This window comes from Mustela nivalis (genome assembly GCF_964662115.1).
Source record: "Mustela nivalis genome assembly, chromosome: X".
In the NCBI taxonomy this organism is placed as follows: Eukaryota; Metazoa; Chordata; class Mammalia; order Carnivora; family Mustelidae; genus Mustela; species Mustela nivalis.
This window is the reverse complement of record NC_139040.1, coordinates 83,877,594-83,885,656: the sequence shown is the minus strand read 5'-3', so window position 1 is coordinate 83,885,656 and position 8,063 is coordinate 83,877,594.

Below are 8,063 nucleotides of genomic sequence, written 5' to 3'. Positions count from 1 at the left end.
AACTGAGGAAACAAATGGAGATTTGAACACTGACCTATGATATAATGAATGGTTTAAAGTATTTAGTAGAGTATAGAAAAGCCCTTTAAAGCCTGGTCTTAGCCTAGCATTGCAGCTTCTGGGATATCTGTCTATCTATCATCTATCTATCTATCTATCTATCTATCTAGATATAAATTGGAAAACTTTTTTAACTCAAAGATTTTGAGAAATAGAACATAATCAGCACCATAGAAGATCTCTTTATGATAACAACCTAGCCCCTCCTCCCAGTTTGTTAATATTCTCTCGTATTTAATGTAACATTGTGCACATATACCACTACTGATCTTCCGTTATGAATGAAATAACTATAATCATCTGTTTGCATATCCTGGTGAAAATATTAATTTAGTTCCATGTTGTATTTCTAGGAATGGACCAATTTTTTTTTATTTTTATTGTTAAGTTTTCTTTTTTTTTTTTTTAATATTTTATTTTTTACAAACATATTTTTATCCCCAGGGGTACAGGTCTGCGAATCACCAGGTTTACACACTTCACAGCACTCACCAAAGCACATACCCTCCCCAATGTCCATAACCCCACCCCCCTCTCCCAAACCCCCTCCCCCCAGCAACCCTCAGTTTGTTCTGTGAGATTAAGAGTCACTTATGGTTTGTCTCCCTCCCAATCCCATCTTGTTTCATTTATTCTTCTCTTAACCACTTAAGCCTCCATGTTGCATCACCACTTCCTCATATCAGGGAGATCATATGATAGTTGTCTTTCTCTGCTTGACTTATTTCCCTAAGCATGATACACTCTAGTTCCATCCATGTTGTCGCAAATGGCAAGATTTCATTTCTTTTGATGGCTGCATAGTATTCCATTGTGTATATATACCACATCTTCTTGATCCATTCATCTGTTGATGGACATCTAGGTTCTTTCCATAGTTTGGCTATTGTGGACATTGCTGCTATAAACATTCGGGTGCATGTGCCCCTTTGGATCACTACATTTGTATCTTTAGGGTAAATACCCAATAGTGCAATTGCTGGGTCATAGGGCAGTTCTATTTTCAACATTCTGAGGAACCTCCATGCTGTTTTCCAGAGTGGCTGCACCAGCTTGCATTCCCACCAACAGTGTAGGAGGGTTCCCCTTTCTCCGCATCCTCGCCAGCATCTGTCATTTCCTGACTTGTTGATTTTAGCCATTCTGACTGGTGTGAGGTGATATCTCATTGTGGGTTTGATTTGTATTTCCCTGATGCCGAGTGATATGGAGCACTTTTTCATGTGTCTGTTCGCCATCTGGATGTCTTCTTTGCAGAAATGTCTGTTCATGTCCTCTGCCCATTTCTTGATTGGATTATTTGTTCTTTGGGTGTTGAGTTTGCTAAGTTCTTTATAGATTCTGGACACTAGTCCTTTATCTGATATGTCGTTTGCAAATATCTTCTCCCATTCTGTCAGTTGTCTTTTGATTTTGTTAACTGTTTCCTTTGCTGTGCAAAAGCTTTTGATCTTGATGAAATCCCAATAGTTCATTTTTTCCCTTGCTTCCCTTGCCTTTGGCGATGTTTCTAGGAAGATGTTGCTGCGGCAGAGGTCGAAGAGGTTGCTGCCCGTGTTCTCCTCAAGGATTTTGATGGATTCCTTTCGCACATTGAGGTCCTTCATCCATTTTGAGTCTATTTTTGTGTGTGGTGTAAGGAAATGGTCCAATTTCATTTTTCTGCATGTGGCTGTCCAATTTTCCCAGCACCATTTATTGAAGAGGCTGTCTTTTTTCCATTGGACATTCTTTCCTGCTTTGTCGAAGATTAGTTGGCCATAGAGTTGAGGGTCTATTTCTGGGCTCTCTATTCTGTTCCATTGATCTATGTGTCTGTTTTTGTGCCAGTACCATGCTGTCTTGATGATGACAGCTTTGTAATAGAGCTTGAAGTCCGGAATTGTGATGCCACCAACGTGGGCTTTCTTTTACAATATCCCTTTGGCTATTCGAGGTCTTTTCTGGTTCCATATAAATTTTAGCATTATTTGTTCCATTTCTTTGAAAAAGATGGATGGTACTTTGATAGGAATTGAATATTGTCCAACTTACCTCAAATGTTTTTATTATGGGCACTGTCATTCTTTCACATTCTTGCAAGACATTTTTACTGTTGCCCAATACGGTAAGTGTGTAATAGTATGCCATTCTAGGTTTTAATTTAATTTTAATTTAATTTAATTTAATTCCAGATTCATAATAAAGATAAACAGTTTTTATATATGAGTGCCCATTTGGATTAACCTTTCTGTAAAGTACGTGCTCAAATCTTTTGATATGTTAACATTGTGTCATACTGACTTCTTTAATAGTAGATTTTCTGAATGAACTTTTAGCTGTGTAGGTCTTCTCTATTTTATTTTGAACCTGTTTTCATTTCAAAATCTTTATATTTATTTCCATAATCTGCTTTTATTTTGCTTTGTCTATTATCTATATATTTATATATTTATTTATTTATTAGCAAGCAAGAGACAGCGAGCAAGTGAGAGCGCAGGGAGGGATAGAAAAAGAAGAGAAAAGAATCTTAAGCAAGCTCCAGGCTCAGCACAGAGCCCAACTCTGGGCTCTATTTCACAACCCTGACATCATGACCTGAGCCAAAATGAAAGAAATAAAATAAAATTAAGGTGTTAAAAAAAAAGGAAAAAGAATTGGTGGTTTAATTAAGTGAGCCACCCAGGCACCCCTGTGGTATCTTAAATTAGCTGTAATATCTTTAAAGTTCTAGAGTATCCATTTGGTTCATTTATAAAATCTTTCTCAATATCATTTTTAGTTTCAGTTTTTTGTTCAATTTGCTTCCCTTCTCATTTCTTTGAGCAGAGTAATCAAGCCATTTTACAATCTTTATTGATCATTTTAATATCATACTTAATCCCATTTTGTCTATCAAATTTTGCTAATGGTTTTTCTTTGTGTGCTTTGTTACATTTTGCTATGTTCAAGACATTATATTTGAAACTCTTATTGAGTAGGGATAATTAAGAGCTATAATAATGGTTTGGTCCTCCTTGGCAGGATTTTCTCTTATATATGAGTCTCTACAAGACAATCATACTCCAAATTCAGTGACTGACTTTCTCAGTTTACACAGAAGGCAAGGTAGGCTCTAGTCTTATTTCTGCTTCTCCTTGTGCTTTGGGGATCTCAACTTAAATTTGGGTTGTACCAAAGTCCTCAAATTTGATTGCTGCTGTATTTTGAATTTTGTTTTTCTAGTATCAAGAGTCTATTAAAAACACAGCTCAGTGTGTTTTAGCAGATTCAAATGCTCTCATAGCTAAAATGGCTTCAGGGCATATATCTCTAGGCTCTCATTGTATTTCGTATTTTGGCCCAGTAATCCCTCACTTATTTTTATAATCATTCTGATATTTTTAACTTTAAAAGCTATTTTGTCTGGATTTTTAGTTGTCTTAAGTAGGAGTTTTTAGATCACCATTACTAGAAGCAACAACAAATATACATGAAAATATCTGAGGTAGTTTATCACATCTTTATGGCTTTGAACTTCCATAAGCTGAGGCATCCTTTTCTAATCACTTAGACAAACTCCAATTTACCCTTTAAAACAACACAATAATTGCTTCATTTAAGAACATGTTCAGGGAAGACTCTTCCCCACTGTTCTTACCAACATTCCCACACACTCTTTGCTAACCACACCTTGTTTATGATCTTTCATTAGGTATATCAGTGTCACCAGAAATTTGCTCTAGTGTATTTTTGTCCTTTATTTATTTCAAACCTGGGTTAGTTATTTCTTCTCATCCTTTGTCAGAAGTTACTTTATTAGAGAAACTTACAGCTGTATTGTGACTTTGGAGCCTTTACAGTTTTTTGACTGGAAAAATCACCCACCCCTGATATCTTTACGCAGCTTCATAGCTGATATTATTCAGAAATCTGTTCAAAACAGACTTTTTAAGGGAGTCCTTTTTGGACCACTCAGTTAAAACACCTCTTCTCAATCACTGCTCTTTTTAAAATGTGCTTATTTAGTTCAAATATGCCTCACTATTAAAGAAAAACCAGTACAATTTTTTTTTAAGTTGGCTTACCTATTATCTATCTCTCCCATTAAAATGATTCCTCTGGGCTGGTGTTTTGTTGTGCTCATCTTAGGCCAGTCACTCAATAAATTGTCTCTGAATGATTTAATTGTTTGACTCCCTTGCTAGATTCTCAACTTCATGAGGCCAAGGATTGTTCTATTCAGTACTTCTTTATCCTCAATGTCTGTTATATTGCAGTCACTTACGAGACTAATGGGAAAAATCACAGAAAGAAAGAGTTAAAACTACAGGAAAACCCTGTAGGTTCAATAACACAAGGCTTTCTAAAATTATTTAGCCGAGGAATTGAATACTGGCTGCACTTTTGATTATTTTTAAAATGATATTGAATTTAATTTAAATGGAAATACTTGAATGGTAGAATAATAAAAAAAATTATAAAAGCAACTTGTTCCTTAAAGTAAGAATTATATAGGGCTTGCTTTTGGTAGCATAGACAGTTTCACAATATTTATTCTTCCAATCCAGGAGCATGGAACATTTTTCCATTTCGTTGTGTCTTCCTTGATTTCTTTCATGAGTACTTTATAGTTTTCTGAGTATAGACTCTGCCTCTTTGGCTAGGTTTATTCCTAGGTATCTTATGGTTTGGGGTGCAATTGTAAATGGGATGGAGTCCTTAATTTCTCTTTCTTCTGTCTTGTTGTTGGTGTAGAGAAATGCAATTGATTTCTGTGCATTGATTTTGTATCCTGACACTTTACTGAATTCCTGTATAAGTTCTAGCAGTTTTGGAGTGGACTCTTTTGGGTTTTCCACATATAGTATCATATCATCTACGAAGAGTGATAATTTGACTGCTTCTTTGCCGATTTGGATGCCTTTAATTTCCTTTTGTTGTCTGATTGCTGAGGCTAGGACCTCTAGTACTATGTTGAATAGCAGTGGTGATAATGGACATCCCTGCCGTGTTCCTGACCTTAGCGGAAAAGCTTTCAGTTTTTCTCCATTGAGAATGATATTTGCGGTGGTTTTTTCATAGATGGCTTTGATGATATTGAGGTATGTGCCCTCTATCCCTACACTTTGAAGAGTTTTGATCAGGAAGGGTAGCTGTACTTTGTCAAATGCTTTTTCAGCATCTATTGAGAGAATCATAAGATACTTGTTCTTTCTTTTATTGATGTGTTGTATCACATTGACTGATTTGCGGATGTTGAACCAACCTTGCAGCCCTGGAATAAATCCCACTTGGTCGTGGTGAATAATCCTTTTAATGTACTGTTGAATCCTATTGGCTAGTATTTTGTTGAGTATTTTCGCATCTGTGTTCATCAAGGATATTGGTCTATAGCTCTCTTTTTTGATGGGATCCTTGTCTGGTTTTGGGATCAAGGTGATGCTGGCCTCATAAAATGAGTTTGGAAGTTTTCCTTCCATTTCTATTTTTTGGAAAAGTTTCAGGAGAATAGGAATTAGTTCTTCTTTAAATGTTTGGTAGAATTCCCCCGGGAAGCCGTCTGGCCCTGGGCTTTTGTTTGTTTGGAGATTTTTAATGACTGTTTCAATCTCCTTACTGGTTATGGGTCTGTTCAGGCTTTCTACTTCTTCCTGGTTCAGTTGTGGTAGTTTATATGTTTCTAGGAATGCATCCATTTCTTCCAGATTGTCAAGTTTATTGGTGTAGAGTTGCTCATAGTATGTTATTATAATAGTTTGCATTTCTTTGGTGTTAGTTGTGATCTCTCCTCTTTCATTCATGATTTTATTTATTTGGGTCCTTTCTCTTTTCTTTTTGATAAGTCGGGCCAGGGGTTTATCAATTTTATTAATTCTTTCAAAGTACCAGCTCCTCGTTTCGTTGATTTTTTCTATTGTATTTTTGGTTTCTATTTCATTGATTTCTGCTCTGATCTTTATGATTTCTCTTCTCCTGCTGGGCTTAGGGTTTCTTTCTTGTTCTTTCTCCAGCTCCTTTAGGTGTAGGGTTAGGTTGTGTACCTGAGACCTTTCTTGTTTCTTGAGAAAGGCTTGTGCTGCTATATATTTTCCTCTCAGGACTGCCTTTGTTGTGTCCCACAGATTTTGAACCGTTGTATTTTCATTATCATTTGTTTCCATGATTTTTTTCAATTCTTCTTTAATTTCCCAGTTGACCCATTCATTTTTTAGAAGGATGCTGTTTAGTCTCCATGTATTTGGGTTCTTTTCAAACATCCTTTTGTGGTTGATTTCTAGCTTTAGAGCATTGTGGTCTGAAAATATGCAGGGAATGATCCCAATCTTTTGATACTGGTTGAGTCCTGATTTAGGACCGAGGATGTGATCTATTCTGGAGAATGTTCCATGTGCACTAGAGAAGAATGTGTATTCTGTTGCTTTGGGATGAAATGTTCTGAATATATCTGTGATGTCCATCTGGTCCAGTGTGTCATTTAAGGCCTTTATTTCCTTGCTGATCTTTTGTTTGGATGATCTGTCCATTTCAGTGAGGGGAGTCTTAAAGTCCCCTACTATTATTGTATTATTATTTACGTGTTTCTTTGATTTTGTTATTAATTGGTTTATATAGTTGGCTGCTCCCTTGTTGAGGGCATAGATATTTAAAATTGTTAAATCTTCTTTTTGGACCGACCCTTTCAGTATGATATAGTGTCATTTCTCATCTCTTATTATAGTCTTTGGCTTAAAATCTAATTGATCTGATATAAGTATTGCCACTCCTGCTTTCTTCTGATGTCCATTAGCATGGTAAATTCTTTTCCACCCCCTCACTTTAAATCTGGAGGTGTCTTTGGGCTTAAAATGAGTTTCTTGGAGTCAACATATAGATGGTTTTTTTTTTATCCATTCTGATACCCTGTGTCTTTTGACAGGGGCATTTAGCCCATTAAAATTCAGGGTAACTTTTGAGAGATATGAGTTTAGTGCCATCGTATTGCCTACAAGGTGACTGTTACTGTATATGGTCTCTGTTCCTTTCTGATCTACCTCTTGTAGGCTCTCTCTTTGCTTAGAGGACCCCTTTCAAGATTTCCTGTAGAGCTGGTTTGGTGTTTGCAAATTCTTTCAGTTTTTGTTTGTCCTGGAAGCTTTTAATCTCTCCTTCTATTTTCAATGATAGCCTAGCTGGATATAGTATTCTTGGCTGCATGTTTTTCTCGTTTAGTGCTCTGAAAATATCATGCCAGCTCTTTCTGGCCTGCCAGGTCTCTGTGGATAAGTCAGCTGCCAATCTAATATTTTTACCATTGTATGTTACAGACTTCTTTTCTCGGGCTGCTTTAGATTTTCTCTTTGTCACTGAGACTTGTAAATTTTACTATTAGGTGACGGGGTGTGGGCCTATTCTTATTGATTTTGAGGGGCATTCTCTGAACCTCCTGAATTTTGATGCTCGTTCCCTTTGCCATATTGGGAAAATTCTTTCCAATAATTCTCTCCAGTATACCTTCTGCTCCCCTCTCTCTTTCTTCTTCTTCTGGAATCCCAATTATTCTAATGTTGTTTCGTCTTATGGTGTCACTTATCTCTCGAATTCTCCCCTCGTGGTCCAGTAGCTTTTTGTCCCTCCTTTGCTCAGCTTCTTTATTCTCTGTCATTTGGTCTTCTATATCACTAATTCTTTCTTCTGCCTCATTTATCCCAGCAGTGAGAGTCTCCATTTTTGTTTGCACCTCATTAATAGCTTTTTTGATTTCAATTTGGTTAGATTTTAGTTCTTTTATTTTTCCAGAAAGGGCTTTTATATCTCTCGAGAGGGTTTCTCTAATATCTTCCATGCCTTTTTCGAGCCCGGCTAGAACCTTGAGAATTGTCATTCTGAACTCTAGATCTGTCATATTACCAATGTCTGTATTGATTAGCTCCCTAGCCTTCGGTACTGCCTCTTGTTCTTTTTTTTTGTGTTGAATTTTTCCTTCTTGTCATTTTGTCCAGATAAGAGTATATGAAGGAGCAGGTAAAATACTAAAAGGGTGGCAACAACCCCAGGAAAATATG